The sequence below is a fragment of the Scyliorhinus canicula genome, chromosome 20 (assembly GCF_902713615.1).
Source record: "Scyliorhinus canicula chromosome 20, sScyCan1.1, whole genome shotgun sequence".
NCBI lineage: Eukaryota > Metazoa > Chordata > Chondrichthyes > Carcharhiniformes > Scyliorhinidae > Scyliorhinus > Scyliorhinus canicula.
This window is the reverse complement of record NC_052165.1, coordinates 74929952-74948159: the sequence shown is the minus strand read 5'-3', so window position 1 is coordinate 74948159 and position 18208 is coordinate 74929952. Positions and strand designations below refer to the sequence as shown.

The following is an 18208-nucleotide window of genomic DNA, read 5'->3' as shown; positions in this document are numbered from 1 at the left end:
GGAACGGCAACCACTCCGGCGCGGGCCTCGCCCCTCAATGTGAGGGCTTGGCCCCTAAAGGTGCGGAGGCTTCCGCACCTTTGGGGCGGCCCGACACCGGAGTGGTTCATGCCACTCCAACATGCCGGGACCCCCCGCCCCGCCGGGTAGGGGAGAATCCCGGTCCAGGTACTTTTCCAGTCTCCTGTGAAAATGGTCGCTTCTGGTGCCCAATTGTGGGAGTGTGGGCCCAGGCCGCTTGAAGGGAGGAAACAATGTGTGCAACCACCATTGGAGTCAAAAGTAGGTTTATATTAACACTGCAATGAAGTTACTGTGAAAATCCCCCTAGTCGCCACACTACGGCACCTGTTCGGGTACACTGGGGGAGAATTCAGAATGTCCAAATTACCTAACATCACGTCTTTCGGGATTTGTGGGAGGAAACCAGAGCACCCAAAGTAAATCCACGCAGACGCGGGGAGAATGTGCAGACTCCACACAGACAGAATATTTTTGTTGCATTGTTTTACATATAGGAGTTTGTCATTAAGCGTAAACAATCTTCAATCCTTAAATACTATTTTTTGATCTTTCTAAGAAACAGCCTGACTTGTGAAACCTGACTCCACTGTACTTCCCTCTGACCTACTATTTATTTAGATTTCCTAACACGTGACAAAAACTTCTACAGATATGCCAGTGAGAGCATCCTATCCGGCTGCATCACAGCTTCATATGGCAACTGCTTGGCCCAAGATCGCAAGAACCAGCAGAGTGTGGTGAACTCAGCCCAATGCATCACACAAGCTTGCCATCCTCCCATTGATTCTGTCTATACCTCCCGCTGCCTCAGGAAGGCAGTCAGCATTATCATAGACCCTTCCCACCCAGGCTTTGCCCTCTTCCAGATCTTCCTGATCTTCCATCAGGCAGAAGATACAGAAGTTTGAAGACCTGCACATCCAGACATAGGAACAGCTTCTCCCCCACAGCTACTGGACTCCTCAACGACTCTCCCTTGGACTGATTTGTTCCCTGTAAAAACACTATTCATGATGTTCTGTGCTGCTCTTGCTCATGTATTTGCTTTGTTTGGCCCCTTGTTCCACACTGTAACCAAACACTGTTTGTTGATGTACCATTTGTCAATGTACTCTGTTGATTATTCTTTTTTTGCCTACTATATACGTACTGTATACATTCCCTTGGCTGCAGAAAAATACTTTTCACTGTACAATGGTACATGTGAGAATAAATAAAATAAAATCAATGATCCAAGCAGGAATCAAACCCTGTCCTTGGGGATGTGAAGCAGCAGTGCTAACCACTGCACCACAGTGCCCCCCCCCCCCCCCCCCCCCCCCCCCCCACCCCGCCCAAGACCATCAACTTCACAGATGCTGACTGGTTTGCCAAGTACCTCCAGGAGTTTCTGTTCTTAAATCGGCAGAGCTCCCAGGTTCAATCTGTGCAGTGGCAGCAGACATGTTTTTAGGTAGTGGGCAGCATTGTGGCACAGTGGTTAGCACCACTGCCTATGCCGAGGACCGGGTTCGCTCCCGGCCCTGGATCACGTCCGTGTGAAGTTTGCACATTCTCCCCGTGTCTGCGTGGGTCTCATCTCCGCAACCCAAAGATGTGCCATTGGAAATGTTTTTGTAATGTAAGTGTTGAGGTAGCATAGGTGCTACGATTGGCTCCTCAGGTTTTGGAGTTTAAAAACAAAAGTTGAGTGATTCATGCTGTAAAAAGGCCTTTGTGGACGGACATCGGGTGAGAACCGTACTGGACTCTGAATGCCCCCTCTCCCACTGCCGTAAAAATATCTACCAATTCTCAAAGATGTCAAAGCTCACACATAAATAATGGCAACCGAATTAAGGTCCTGGAGGGTGACTGCTCTTTCCTGAACTGTACCCAATAAGGGTTCTGTACCTTCAGAGAGAAGAGTATAGAAAACAATCAGTGGCCCTTCACATTTGATGCCAGAAACAAACCCACAAGAGGTTGGCTTATGCAGTAATTAGCATTCATCAGAGAGAGTATTGAGAGCAAGAGCACATGTAACTTGGTAAGCTATATAGAAGAATGTGAAGAAATGTATATCAAAAATAGCTTGACTTAAGAATTGCAGTGCAATAAACTGTCTTTTAACAGTCATTAATTTTCAACTATGTTTCTCATTTTGATGAGCGTTGCTCTTTTTAACCTCGTCAGGTTTCGGATGCTGGCGTTATTGGATTGGTGAATGGAGTGTGTTCCCATAACTTAAAAGTAAGTTCTGCATGACTATTGCTGAGATCCAATCCTTGTTTGAATCCAATTCTGAGTTCTTCCTATCCCATAATTGACATTGTGGTGGCTCGAGACATACACCATGGAGGCTTCCAGCAGTAAACAAAGGGGTTAATTGATGAAAGGCAAAGGCAGTTAGATAACTGGTACGCAGCAGTATATGATAGGTCTTTACACTTCACCACCCTGCTCCACACTGTCCCAGGTCCTGCTTCCATCGCCCCACGCAAACTCCACACTTGGCTGCGATTCGTGTGCTCCTGCGCAATTCACCCCAAGCCGGTCACATGGTCTGTGGAGCCCGCCCTCTTAAAGGGGTCACACTACCAAGACATCTGTGTTTGAACAATTGTATAGAGTATGTACAACAATCTCTTGTGTTGTGACTGGTGGTGTAAGGGGATGGACAGGATGAGAGCAAAGTGAGGGAAATGGGGCAGTCATGGTCGAGGGCCATCCACCATGGTGAAGGTCATTCTGAGGTTGAGGGAAGAGAGAGCCTATCGGAAGGAGTGATATGAAAGGTGGCATTATTAGAACAGATGAGATGGAGACAGAGGAGCTGAGATAATGGAGCGGAGCCCTGGGAGTCAGTGTGCTCATAGTGGATGTTGGTCAATAGCTTATCCCAAATATAGAGACACAAGCAGAGAGAAGAGAAAAGTTCGAGATGGACCATGATGGAAAGGAAGATGAGGAAATTAGAACAAAGTTGATGAACTGTTCCAGTTCACGACGAGAGCAGAGAAACCGGAGCTTTCCAACATATCCTTACACGCCTTGCAATATTTCCAATCTCAATCATGGCATCCTTTGGATCTTATCTCCAGGGTATGCTACCTGAATTGGACAGATGATGGCACCATGTACACCCATGGTAATATTTGCAAAACAGGACATTTCTCTTGACCAACATTCCTCCCACAGCCAACTCCACTAAAAAGAGAAGCCACAATCTGATTATTCATCCCATTGCAGTTTGTTAAATTGTGCTTTGTGCTAAAATAGCTGCTGTATATGTCAATGTAACACTAACATTACACTCAAGGTGCTTTCCATGAAGTACATTGAGATGTTGCTGAGGAAATGACCAGGTGTAATAAGACCTCACCTTTTCGCAAGTAGTTTAACATCCAGATACCTTTTCATCAGGAGATTCACATGGATCGCTGCGTGAACCTAACAGATGAAGCAGTGGAAAGTGTTCTCATTTTCTGCCCCCATGTTTTCATTCTACTTTTTCACGGCTGCCCACTTATCACAGGTGAGTCAGTGTGTGCAAAAACTATTCGTTTTACTTGTGAATTTAATTTTGCTGCTGTTGTAAAGTCAAAATTGAATAAGAAGTAAGAATTGTGAAGGGCTTTGAGGGGACATGTTATGCTGCAAGCAAGGTTCTTTGCAGGAAGGCTTGGCTCCTGTTCTGTGCTGAGATGGCAGGTCATCAAATCTCGGGTGCCACCTTCTGATTACTATCCAACACTTCTGCTGGAAATTATATGTTGGAAATTATTTTTTAGAAATTAGATGTATTCACGGTGTCGAGGACCCGGGTTCGTTTCCGGTCCTGGGTCACTGTCCATGTGGAGCTTGCCACATTTTCCCCATGTCTGCATGGGTCTCATCCCCACAACCCAAAGATGTGCAGGGTTGGTGAATTGGCATCACTAAATTGCCCCTTAATTGGGGAAAAAAATAATTGGGTACTTGTAATTTCTTTTTAAAATAAATTTAATGTATGGAGGTGGGAGTAAGCACAGGACGAGACCCCACTATTCATTCATGGGATATGGGTGACATTGGTCAGCATTTATTGCCCATTCCCTAGAACTGAATGGCTTGCTAGGACATTTCCGATCGGGAGTTGCATGTAGGTGACCAGGTAAGGATGGTAGATTTCCTTCCCCAAAGGGACATTAGTAAACCAGGTGGGTTTTTAATGACTGATATTTAATAACGTGGTCATCATTAGACTTTTTAATTCAAGATTTTTATTGAATTCATATTTCACTCACTGTCCTGAGTTTGCACATTCTCCCCCCCCATGTTTGCGTGGGTTTCACCCCCACAACCCAAAGATGTGCAGGCTAGATGGATTGGCCACACTAAATTGCCCCTTAATTGGAAAAATTTAATTGGGTACTCTAAATTTATAAAAATAAAAAAAACCCCAAAGAATTCACATTTCGTATCTGTTGTGGTGGAATCTGCTCCCGAGTGCCCCGGGGCATTATCCTGGGTCTCAAGATTATCAGCTCAATGACAATACCAGCGCCTCCCCTTCTTCAAGTGGTTGTTCTTCCTGTGTGATAGGAGGGGAATAGGTGAGGGGTTATTGGGTTACAGTGATAGGGTGGAAGTGAGGGCTTTGGGTCGGTGCAGACACGATGGGCCGAATAGCCTCCTGAACTGTATGTTCTCTGTGTGAGCAAACGTTGATAGGTTAATCTGCCACGGGGAAATTGCAGTTTGCTCTCAACTGATGCTCAGACATACATGAGCGTGCCTATTGTCACTGGATAGAAATTGAGACCGGAAAACCTTGCTGATGTTTCATGCACCTGAAGCGAGAACATAATCGAGTGTGACTGTGCCTTCCAAGATCAATGAGCCTGCTAGCACTCGTAGCACAGATACTGGTTCCCTATGTGAGCTACTGAAGGGCTTACTGGCAGCTGTTGAATCAATTTGTCAAGACTTTGCATCTCTTCAAGAGAGGAGGAAAATTCAGACAACGATTAAAGCTCTGGCAAATATTCGCTTCAACATAATTCTGTTTTATTTCTGCTTCTAGATCGTTCAAGCAACAGTTAGCTTGCCCCAACCAAATGAAACAAGTAACGTAGACCGTTTACTGAATTTACATTTTCCCCCAGCATTTAATATTTGTTTTTTTTTAAAACAACCAGCGTTCTGTAATTTTCATACATTAGCAACAGTTAATTCTAAGCATTCAGCAATGAAATGTATGTGACCAAGTAATTATCAATTAAATGTTTATTTTGATTCAATGGAATTATTGAGTACAGTATGGAGGATATGTGCAGTGTAGCACATGGTAATGTATGATATATTAGTACCATTCCCATTATGTTTTGCTGTGATGTACAAATAAATGCTGGTACAAATGAATTTGAGTCTGCTGCTGGGTTCAACTATTAGTAATTTGCTTTTAAGAGCAAGGCGGGATGTAGTCATGTTGTTGTTACGGTACTGGAGAAAGTGTTCAAATCCCACTGCAGTAAACGTGTGGGTTTACATCGGAAAAGAAAGAAAGAGATCATATCTGGTCTGCCTTACGTGCAACTCGAGCAAACCACGGCTATGGTAAAGGTTGCATGTTTTTTAAGGCCCTAGTTTCAATTCCTGGTCATGGTGAATTAAAGGCATCTCTCATTCCCACTCCGGTCCAGTCACATCCCAGTTATGTCCTATGGCAAAAATCTCCACACGGTGCTGGAAGTCAATCCATAATTCTCCTTTTTGGTAGTCTCCGTGAGCTCATACTCGATGACCTTCTGCAGCCCATTCTGCGCAGTGTAACTTGTGAACTGTGCTCTTCCTGGGTCACCAATCAGAATCTCTGATCCATGAAACCTCTTGTATTCCGTCAGCCAATTGTGAAGATCAGCAACGAGTTCTTCATCATAAAACATGTCGCCCAAAAGGATCACATCCCATTTTTCTTCCATGTTTCCAATTAAACTTACCGTCACCACTGGCAGGGGGGCTATGTTGTTAAGTTCGCAGTTCATTCCTATGGAGACTGCTGCAACTGGTAGGAGAGCGATATAAAACAAGTTAAACCAAACCACTGAAATACATTCCTATGCAGCCCAATACTATCCCAGTTTTGAATGTGTTCCCAGATGCATGACAGCTCTGAATATTTTCTCACTCCCTGTATTCAATACAAGAAAAAGCCATCATCTCACTGATTCCTCACCAGCCTCTAAGATCACTCTGTCAATTGCAGCCATTCTTAATTTTACTTGGATTTATTTTTTTTTTCTTTTATAAATTTTGAGTGCCCAATTCATTTTTTCCAATTAAGGGGCAATTTACGTGGCCAATCCACCTCGCCTGCACCTCTTTTTCGGTTGTGGGGGCGAAACCCACGCATACACGGGGGAGAACGTGCAAACTCCACATGGACAGTGACCCAGAGCCGGGATCGAACCTGGGTCCTCAGCGCTGCAGTCCCAGTGCAATGGTTGAAAAATGCTGGAAACACACAGCGGCAGAGTGAAAAAGGTGACCACAGAGGAGGTTCATGCACCCTCCATGGACAAAGGCACCACCCACAGCACAGGATGCTGGAAATCAACAGAAGGCCCCTCAACAAAAAGTGGAGGCCCTAGCACACCCTGATAACACAACCCCAACTACATTGGAAGAGGAAGGATCAATGGACCAGGATGGAATGGAGAATAAAGCGCGCTGGGAAATGGCGAATAGGGACAAACGAAAGAGGAAACAGAAAAATAAACCGAAGAAATCCCTGATGGTGAATGGCAAAAAGTGGCAGCTTCCAGCCAACAGCCTTAGCGCCGACACCTCCTCCGATGTGGAAGAACAAGCTAAGGATCAGCCTCAAATTAAGAGGCCAAGCACCAATGTGGAACGGGATGTACAGAACCCCCAGACCACAGACAGCAAAGACAATCAAACACGCCCGATCATCAACCTCTGGTCGATGGGAACAGCAATGTGACCAACGCCCACCAGACGCTGGATATTAAAAACAGGGTTACAGACCAGCTCCAGAAGTTCAGGAGCAGCAACAACCCAGGCGAAGACTGGCCTGCAACCCCAACACCCACTAACTGCAACGACGGATGCCAGGGCTACAGTACTCCCCCCGCCCCCTCCCCCCAATGCATCCCCGTCGAGTTCATGGTCCCAGTACAGGCCAGGGCATCCTTCTCAGCCCCACAATTGTGCAACAGTTTCTGAGCACCACCGGTATGCTGGTGAACATTCAACAGCTGGAACAACAAACTGTATAGACTCTGGACTCAGACTGGTAAATCTACCTTTTTAAAAATCGGGTTTATAATTGCATGAATTAATGTGCGAAGCATTAAAGACACTTCACGATGTGTAGCCACACTCAGTTACCTGGCCAACGTGAAAGCCGACCTACTGTTTGTCATAAGATACATCTATGTATACAATGGAGTGCAGACAGGCAGTGATTGACACACAGGATGACCAGTAAGCACACAGAACAGAGCAGCCAATCACCAGACAGGACACTACCACTATAAAGCCAGAGGGCACCAGTTTTCCCACTCTCTCGGGATCCAGCCTCTGAGACAGTCAGAGTTCGTGAGCATAGCCAGTGCAAACACCATGTGGTAGTCAGTAAGACTGGTCAGGCTAGCATCAGGTCTCCAGTCAAGTCAGCATAGTGTCAACCCACAGTTGACCATGTAAATAGTTAGATGTTAAATAAAATCGTGTTGCATCTCATCAGGTGTTGGAAGTCTGTCTCTCGCTACACTGCATCAAGCGCAGTCCACATAGACCCAGCCTGCCTAGCACATCATGGTACCAAGTAGTGATGCTGAAAATTGACGGACTTACCTTGAGTGAATCAGCGTTGACCAGCAAGCAGCCATCCGGTGACATGGAAAACGTCCGCCCCCCTCCGCAGCTCAGCATCGCCGGCAACCTCGGTGCAAATTGGAAGATCTTCAAACAAAAGTTCCAACTCTATCTCGAAGCCACCGACCTCGAGGCCGCATCAGATGCCAGGAAGATTGCACTATTCCTCTCCACAGCCGGGGACCACGCCACCCAACCGTGATGTCTCACCTCACACATTGCTTCCTCCGGACGCGCCCTGCCACAAGGCCATCAATCTACCAGCAGTTCTGCCGACCTCTGAGACCACCGCATTGGCGGCAATCCCGCCTATCCAACTGCAGGCGGCACCTGATCCACCCTTGAGGCGGTCAACTAGAATTCGTCGCCCGTCACAGAGACTAAACTTATAGACTGAACGTTTGTACAATTTTGTTAACTCACCGTTTTGACCTCTGTAAATATCGTTTTTTACTGTTTCATCTGCCCAATATCTGCACTAGCGACACCATCCTATGTATATAAGTCCATTTTAGCACATTCTGTATATAGTCAGGCACATATAGACATCCACACGCACATGCACCTTAATATATATTTATTTTTTTAATAAATGTTTTTTATTGAGTTTTCATATTTTATATATGACAAATTACAAATTATTAGAGAGAAAAAAAGAAAACACAAAAATTTAACATGAATATTTACAGGTAAGCATCTTCATAACAACAATTGTGGCCGCCCCCTTTAGCCAGCATACATATTTTACATTCCCTAATATGGCCGAGGCACATGTTTATAGGCATTTATTTATAGTTTGGTTTTGGGCCTTAGCTTGCCATCAAACCCCCATAACGAGCCCGTAACCTCCCCCCCCCCCCCCCCCCCCCCCCCCCCCCGGCTACCTTCCCCCGATTCCCGTCCATTTTCCCCTGATTCTTGGCCACCCGACTATTCTTCCTCTTATACGTTGGCCACAAACAGGTCCCGGAACAGTTGCATGAATGGCTCCCACGTTCTGTGGAAGCCGTCGTCTGACCCTCGGATGGCGAATTTGATTTTCTCCATTTGGAGAGATTCCGAGAGGTCGGACAGCCAGTCTGCAGCTCTGGGCGGTGCTGCTGACCGCCAGCCAAACAGGATTCTACGGCGGGCGATCAGGGAGGCAAAGGCAAGGGCGTACGCCCTCCTCCCCAGGAATAGATCTGGCTGGTCTGAAACCCCGAAGACCGCCACTATCGGGCATGGCTCCACCCTCACCGCCACCACTTTGGACATAGCCTCGAAGAAGGCTGTCCAGTACTCCACAAGTCTGGGGCAAGACCAGAACATATGGGCGTGGTTGGCCGGGCCTCTTTGGCACCGCTCACATCTGTCCTCCACCTCCGGGAAGAACCTACTCATACGGTTTCTCGTTAAGTGGGCTCTATGTACCACTTTTAGTTGCGTCAGGCTGAGCCTTGCGCACGTGGAGGTGGAGTTGACCCTATGCAGTGCTTCGCTCCAGAGTCCCCACCCTATCTCCATCCCCAGGTCGTCCTCCCATTTCCTTCTTGTTGCGTCCAGTACGGTGTCGTCCCTATCTACCAGTCGGTCATACATGTCACTACAGTTCCCTTTCTCTAGGATACTTGCGTCCAGTAGGTCTTCCAGTAGTGTCTGTCGTGGCGGTTGTAGGTACGTCCTTGTCTCCTTTCGTAGGAAGTTTTTGAGCTGCAGGTACCGTAGCTCGTTCCCCCCAGCTAGCTGAAATTTCTCTGTCAGTTCGTCCAGTGTTGCGATCCTGTCGTCCGTGTATAGATCCCTGACTGTCAGTGTCCCCCCGTCCTGCCTCCACCTTTTGAAGGTGGCGTCAGTCAGTGCTGGTTTGAACCTATGGTTGTTGCAGATGGGAGCCTTGTCCGACATTTTGTACAGGCCAAATTGCTGCCGCAGTTGGTTCCAGGATTGGAGGGTGGCTGTCACCACTGGGCTGCTGGAGTGTTTTTTGGGTGGGGATGGGAGTGCTGCCGTGGCGAGGGCCCGGAGGGAGGTTCCCATGCAGGAGGCCTCCTCTGCACGCACCCACTCGGCTTCTGGCTCCTGGATCCATCCCCTTACTCGCTCGGCTGTTGCCGCCCAGTGGTAGAATTGTAGATTCGGGAGGGCGAGGCCCCCCCTGGATTTTGTTTTTTGTAGGACCTTCTTTGGGATCCTAGCATTTTTACCCCCCCATACAAACGCCATGATAAGTTTGTCCAGCGCTTTGAAAAAGGCCTTGGGGATGTAGATCGGAATGGATCTAAACAGGAAGAGAAACCTGGGCAGTACGTTCATTTTGATCGTCTGGACTCTCCCCGCGAGGGAGAGCGGGAGTGTGTTCCATCTTTGCAGGTCCTTTTTAACTTCCTCCGTCAGGCTGGTGAGGTTCCATTTGTGGATCCCTTTCCAGTCATGGGCTATTTAGATCCCCAGGTAGCGGAATTTATGTCGGGCTTGTTTGAACGGCAGCCCCTTTAGTGCTGCCCCCCCCCCCTTGCGGGTGTACTGGGAAGATCTCACTTTGCTCATGTTGAGTTTGTAGCCCGAGAAGGCTCCAAACTCTTTCAGGAGCGCGATGATTCCGTCCATGCTGCTTTGTGGGTCCGAGATATAGAGGAGCAGATCATCCGCATAGAGTGAGACTCTGTGCTCTCTACCTCCCCTTCGGATCCCCCTCCAATTTTTTGCTGCCCTGAGCGCGATTGCTAGCGGTTCGATTGCTAGTGCGAACAGCAGCGGGGACAGTGGGCATCCTTGTCTGGTGCCCCTGTGCAGCTGGAAGTATTGGGAGTTGGTATTGTTGGTCCGTACACTCGCCATGGGAGCGTTGTATAGGAGCTTTACCCAAGCGGTGAACCCTGTTCCAAGCCCGAACCGCTCCAGTACCTCTATGAGGTATTTCCACTCGACTCTGTCGAAGGCCTTTTCTGCGTCCAGGGAGACGATCACCTCGTGTTCTCTCCCCGGAGGGGGTCATTATCACGTTCAGCAGGCGCCTGATGTTCGCGGTAAGCTGTCTACCTTTGACGAAGCCCGTCTGGTCCTCTGTGACCACCTCAGGTACACAGTCTTCTAGCCTTTTGGCTAGGATTTTGGCCAGTGCACCTTAATATTTATGATCTGAACACATACTACAAAAAAAAGAGGGGGGGGGGGAGATGTCATAATATACATCCAGGTATATGATGGAGTGCAGACAGGCAGTGATTGACACACAGAATGACCAGTGAGCACACAGAACACAGCAGCCAATCACCAGACAGGACACGACCACTATAAAGCCAGAGGGCACCAGTTTTCCCGCTCTCTCGGGATCCAGCCTCTGAGACAGTCAGAGCTCGTGAGCATAGCCAGTGCTAACACCATGTGGTAGTCAGTAACACTGGTCAGGCTATTACTCGGTCTCCAGTCAAGTCAGCATAGTGTCAACCCACAGTTGAACATGTAAAATAGTTAGATGTTAAATAAAATCATGTTGCATCTCACCAAGTGTTGGAAGTCTGTCTCTCGCTACACTGCATCAAGCGCAGTCCACATAGACCCAGCCTGCCCAACACATCACTGTTCCTGCAGGAGTGTGGGATTCCACACCTCAGCAATAACAGGTGCCGGTCGAGCTGGTGGTCCCACGGGCCATCCATCTGGTCAGGAGGAAACAACTGTCGTTCCTCCGGCCTGGGTATTCTACTGCGGGGAGGCAGCATCACCATATCCAATGTTAAGGAGGTGGTGGGCGGACGTCTCCTTGTAGCAGACGTCAAATACTAAAACACCCCTATCAGACTTATTAACGCGTATGCCCCGGCCGTAAAAACTGAGCGGCTGGCTGTCCTTCAGCAACTACCACTGCTGTTGGCCACTTCCAAGCCGGTCATTCAGGGGGGTGACTTCAACTGGATCATCGATGCGGCTGGACGATCCGGCAGAGCCGGCAGCAAACTAGACGCTACGTGCAGACTCCTGATGGAAATGGTAATAAAAGAGGACAAGCTGCCCGATGTCTTCAGCAACCCTGCAGACGGAGCGCAGCGTAGATACACATGGTCACGGCCAGATGGGTCCGTCCGCTCCAGGGTAGACTTCTTCTTTGTGTCCTGTGCTTTCACGGTTGGTCCACCGACGTTAAGCCGGAGTTCTTCTCTGACCACTGTCTCCTACTGGCTGACTGCCACCTGCAGGAAAACCAGGGGGTGGGCAGGGGGACATGGAAGCTGAATGTAAAACTGGTGACTCCAGAGAATGTCGAGGAACTTAAAAGGGATTACAAAGGTTGGAGGACCGTGAAACCCCTCTTTGAGTCTCCACATCTCTGGTGGGTAGCAATCAAGGGGAACATCAAAATGTTTTTCATCCTCAAATGCGTTCAAAAGGTGAGGGAGAGACGAGGGGCCATGTCCAGGCTCCAGAAAAGCATGCAGAATTTGCTCCAGCTGCAGTCAATGGGGGTTGATGTCAAGGAGGATCTCCAAGAGGTGAAGAGCCAGTAAGCCTCGCTCGACACCTCGGTGGCCTCCAAGGTTATCTTCCGCTCCCGGGGTTGCTCCATGGAGCAGGATGAAAAGTGCTCACGCTTCTTCTTCCAGAAGGTGCACAGAGAGACCTTTGTGATCAGCAGCCTGAAGGAAGAAGATGGCTCTGTAAAGACATTGCAGTCTGACATCCTGAGGATCAGTCAATCCTTTTATGCCGGACTGTATGATCTGAAGCCAACAGATAGCACTGTTGCCCAGAGCTTCCTGTTGTCTATCACGGAAGCGAGCGGAAAAACCTGGACAAACCGCTAACTCTGGACGAGCTGACAAAGGCAGTCAGGTCCTTTGAGACGAGTAAAACTCCCGGAAGCGAACGCTTACCGGCTGAGTTGTATTCGGCTCTGTGGGACTCTATGGACTGTTTCCAGGGACACACACCGAGACAAACATCAACTGCTGCTGGAGGGTTATCAACTCGGTGAAAGACGCTCTTTGGTCTGCCCGAAACTTGCTGATCTTCCAGTGCAAAGAATTGTCCTCGACCGAGTGCTGCAGACTGGCACATTCCAAGGTCCAGGACTACGTGCTGAGGGACGCACTCAAGCTTGGGGCAGCTGCCGCCAAGGCGAATGGGGAAAGACCACAGTGTAAGGTCTTACCAGCAAATGTACACCGAGGGGTTGGTAACAGTGTAAAGCCCCTCGGTCCGGGTCTTCAATACTCCAATGTATAAAAGAAACAAAGCAATGTAAATATTTAAGAACAAATTGTAACTTAAAGTAGGATACGTGTGTAATGTCATCCCAATTGAATTGAAGAAAGACAAGTGAATGTTTAACTTTGGAAATGTACAGTCAAGACAATTTGAAATGTTCTGTAAGGTTTTTAAATAAATTTTATGAATAAAGTATATTTTTTGGGAAAAAAAATTCTGTTGTTTTCAGTTTAATATCTGGAACGTCCTGATCTGGGGACCATATATTAAATTGATTTTTAGAGCAGGGAGATGGAATAGGGGCTTGCTCCGTCCATTCCACGCATCAACCTGGTATTGCAGTACCTCCTCGAATGGTGCACACCACCCCTTCATGGGGAATTTCAAACTCAAAAAACTAATTGCACATACAAATCTGCACTTCATATCCTTTTCTTTTCATCCTCTTCACTCATTCAGTCACAAAACAAAATTACTGCCCATTCTCCACATACCACACACTAAATTACCTCCACTGCCTCACCACTCTGTTAGCTTCGACAAAGAATCATCAGACTCGAAAAGTTAGCTCTTTTCTCTCCCTACAGATGCTGCCAGACTTGCTGAGATTTTCCAGCATTTTCTCTTTCGTTTCTGCCTTACCACTTTGCTTTGCACAACACCTTGCCTACATCCCCTGCTGCTTTGCCAAAGTGCTGTTGTATTTATGCCTGTTCAGATACTTCAACCAGCACCTGAATTAAACTTTTCCCAGGTGTCTTTACTTATGAGTAGAACAAAGTACGGAGACAAATAAAATACAACACACTTTATTAAATATAGTTAACCCATAAATTACGCACTATACATACAAGAAAAACCCAGGATTCGACTATGCTACCCGCAAAGGTGGTTTGGTAATCTGAGTCCCTCTGGTTCCAATTTGCAAATGTGATTCTCGCTGGCTGTTGCTTGCTTGCTTCCTTCTGGTCAGGTCAAGGCCTACAACAACACCAAGCTCCGAGTCTTTATTTTGAGTGGTTTGCTTCGAGTCGTTGTTCCGAGATGTATGGAATGCTTATTTTTATCCCCTTGTTGCCACCCACCTCCTTCTTCACTGCCTTGGCCTTCAGCCACTGGAGTGAATGGAGCCAATGTGAAGATGAGGCGTGAAGTTTCAGTTGGGGTGCTTGATAGTTACAAGGAAGCGAGGAAGGATCTAAAGAGAGAGCTGAGACGAGCAAGGAGGGGACATGAGAAGTCTTTGGCAGGTAGGATCAAGGAAAACCCAAAAGCTTTCTATAGGTATGTCAGGAATAAAAGAATGACTAGGGTAAGAGTAGGGCCAGTCAAGGACAGTGGTGGGAAGTTGTGGTGGAGGCTGAGGAGATAAGCGAGATACTAAATGAATACTTTTCGTCAGTATTCACTCAAGAAAAAGATATTGGGGAGGAGAATGCTGAGACCCAGGCTATTAGAATAGATAGCATTGAGGTGTGTAGGGAAGAAGTGTTGGCAATTCTGGACAAGGTGAAAATAGGTAAGTCCCCGGGGCCTGATGGGATTTATCCTAGGATTCTCTGGGAAGCCAGGGAAGAGATTGCTGAGCCTTTGGCTTTGATTTTTAGGTCATCATTGGCTACAGGAATAGTGCCAGAGGACTGGAGGATAGCAAATGTGGTCCCTTTGTTCAAGAAGGGGAGTAGATATAACCCCGGTAACTATAGGCCGGTGAGCCTAACATCTGTGGTGGGTAAAGTCTTGGAGAGGATTATAAAAGATACGATTTATAATCACCTAGATAGGAATAATATGATTAGGGATAGTCAGCATGGTTTTGTGAAGGGTAGGTCATGCCTCACAAACCTTATCGAGTTCTTTGAGAAGGTGACTGAACAGGTAGACGAGGGTAGAGCAGTTGATGTGGTGTATATGGATTTCAGTAGAGCGTTTGATAAGGTTCCCCACGGTCGGCTATTGCAGAAAATACAGAGGCTGGGGATTGAGGGTGATTTAGAGATGTGGATCAGAAATTGGCTAGTTGAAAGAAGACAGAGAGTGGTAATTGATGGGAAATGTTCAGAATGGAGTTCAGTTACGAGTGGCGTACCACAAGGATCTGTTCTGGGGCTGTTGCTGTTTGTCATTTTTATAAATGACCTAGAGGAGGGCGCAGAAGGATGGGTGAGTAAATTTGCAGACGACACTAAAGTCGGTGGAGTTGTAGACAGTGCGGAAGGATGTTGCAGGTTACAGAGGGACATAGATAAGCTGCAGAGCTGGGCTGAGAGGTGGCAAATGGAGTTTAATGTGGAGAAGTGTGAGGTGATTCACTTTGGAAAGAATAACAGGAATGCGGAATATTTGGCTAATGGTAAAATTCTTGGTAGTGTGGATGAGCAGAGGGATCTCGGTGTCCATGTACATAGATCCCTGAAAGTTGCCACCCAGGTTGATAGGGTTGTGAAGAAGGCCTATGGTATGTTGGCCTTTATTGGTAGAGGGATTGAGTTCCGGAGCCATGAGGTCATGTTGCAGTTGTACAAAACTCTAGTACGGCCGCATTTGGAGTATTGCGTACAGTTCTGGTCGCCTCATATAGGAAGGACGTGGAAGCTTTGGAACGGGTGCAGAGGAGATTTACCAGGATGTTGCCTGGTATGGAGGGAAAATCTTATGAGGAAAGGCTGATGGAGTTGAGGTTGTTTTCGTTAGAGAGAAGGTTAAGAGGTGACTTAATAGAGGCATACAAAATGATCAGAGGGTTAGATAGGGTGGACAGCGAGAGCCTTCTCCGCGGATGGAGGTGGCTAGCACGAGGGGACATAGCCTTAAATTGAGGGGTAATAGATATAGGACAGAGGTCAGAGGTGGGTTTTTTACGCAAAGAGTGGTGAGGCCGTGGAATGCCCTACCTGCAACAGTAGTGAACTCGCCAACATTGAGGGCATTTAAAAGTTTATTGGATAAGCATATGGATGATAAGGGCATAGTGTAGGTTAGATGGCCTTTAGTTTTTTTTCCATGTCGGTGCAACATCGAGGGCCGAAGGGCCTGTACTGCGCTGTATCGTTCTATGTTCTATGTTCTATGAGTCTCAGGAGGCAGGGTCCCAGTGCCCAATGGTCTGGATGATGACCTGTTGACAGGGCACAGCAGGCCACTCTGGGAGGAGCGATGGATCATCAGGAACTGTGGACAATGGGCCAATGCATCTCAAGTAGGAGCGATAATTACTTGATGGGTTATCAGGGGCTGCTCCAGATGTACCCCCGGCAGCTTGTCTGAGTATATTCGGATTCTGCAGGCTTCCGCAGACTGTGGTTTTTAAAGTGCCCAATTCTTTAATTTAATATATCCCATTTAATCAACCTTAAAACTAGGCCCTGTGTATATTACTACAGAGCCCATCATTATCAGACACCACTCCCTCCCACCCGGCCCACCTATTCACTCTTGCAAAGTCTTCCATTGCCCACCACATACAGCAGTCTGACAACACCCACTAACACCTTCAAAAATACCTTCTTCTCCCTCCCCCCGCTCGAACCACACTCCTAAACCACCCTCCAACGTATGTCCATACGTTCCCCAACCGGAAATCATCGCTTAGTTACCACATTGACTCCCTACTCAAGGCCAGGTCAGAGGCGCTCAAGTCACGCCACCCTGACCTATACAAGAAATCCAGCTACCACCTCCGCAAAGCCATATGGCATGCCAATAGACAATATCACACCAAGCTGCAGTCACAGACTAGCGTTACAGACTCTCGGCGGTTGTGGCAAGGCCTAAACAACATAAAGGGCTACAAAGCGAAGTCGAGCAGTATTTCCAGCAGTAGCGCACCCCTGCCCGATGAACTCAATGCGTTCTATGCTCGGTTCGAGCAGGAAACCATCAATCTGCCGCAGCAGCCCCGGACACACTCATATCCACCCTCACAGCTTCCGAAGTCAGATCGCCCTTCCTGAAAGTGAACCCTCGGAAGGCGACGGGTCCGACGAATCCCTGGTCGTGCACCCATAGCCTGCGCAGACCAGCTGGCAGATGTGTCCGCGGACACCTTCAACCTCTCCCTATTCCATTCCGAGGTCCCTATCTGCTTCAAGAAGACCACCATCATAACGGTGCCAAAGAAGAACCAGGCAACGTGCCTCAGTGACTACCGTCCGGTGGCTCTGACATCGATCGTAATGAAGTGCTTTGAGAGGTTAGTCATGAGGCACATCAACTCCATACTCCAAGGATGCCTAGATCCACTGCAATTCGCATACCGCTGCAACCGGTCCACAGCAGATGCCATCTCCCTGGCCCTACACTCATCCCCAGAGCATCTCGGCAACAAGGACTAATACATCAGACTCTTCTTTATTTTTTTTTTTTTTTTTTTTTTTTTTTTTTTTAAATAATTTTTATTGAATTTTTCAAAATACAAACATTTTAACCCCCCCTACATTTACATTTAAATTATAAAAAAACAAAGTCAAACCCCCCTACTTAACAAGAAAAAGAAAAAGAATCCCCCCCCCCCCCTACCCGCGCATCCCCCCCCCCCCCCCCCCCCCCCGCCGGCGAACCGACAGTCAGACCAACTTATCATTTCTAGCAGCGTCCTCGGGCAGGCCTTGCCCGTGCCAACCGCCGCTACCGTACTTCCTTCGCCGTTTTCCCCCCCCTCCCCCCCCCCCCCCCCCCCCTCCCCCCCTCCCCCTCCCTCCCCGGGTTGCTGCTGTCATGGCCTCAGTTTCTATCTCTGATCCAAGAGGTCTAGGAAGGGTTGCCATCGCCTGGACTCTTCTTTATTGACTACAACTCCGTCTTCAACACCATAATCCCAGCCAAATTCATATCAAAGCTCCAAAACCTAGGACTTGGCTTCTCACTCTGCAACTGGATCCTCAACTTTCTGACCCATAGACCACAATCAGTAAGAATAAACAACAACACCTCCTCCACGAAAGTTCTCAATACCGGGGCCCCGCAAGGCTGCATACTTAGCCCCCAACTATACTCCCTATACACACACGACTGCATGGCAAATTTGGCTCCAACTCCATTGACAAGTTTGCTGACGACACAACCGTAGTATCGGATCTCGAAAAAGGATGAGTCAGAATTCAGGAGGGAGAGAAACCTAGTGGAGAGGGCAGCA

At 47.8% G+C, this 18208-nt stretch overlaps 1 long non-coding RNA gene and 1 pseudogene across 1 annotated transcript; both read left to right on the top strand.

Annotated features, from left to right (window-relative positions):
• The first annotated feature begins 2101 nt into the window (after window positions 1-2101).
• Window positions 2102-5293, top strand: LOC119955303. Its single transcript, XR_005458426.1, has 3 exons — window positions 2102-2256; window positions 3430-3541; window positions 5072-5293. It is a non-coding gene; the product is annotated as an uncharacterized LOC119955303 (long non-coding RNA).
• A 7975-nt stretch (window positions 5294-13268) lies between these two features.
• Window positions 13269-13441, top strand: LOC119955357 (annotated as a pseudogene).
• Window positions 13442-18208: the final 4767 nt, after the last annotated feature.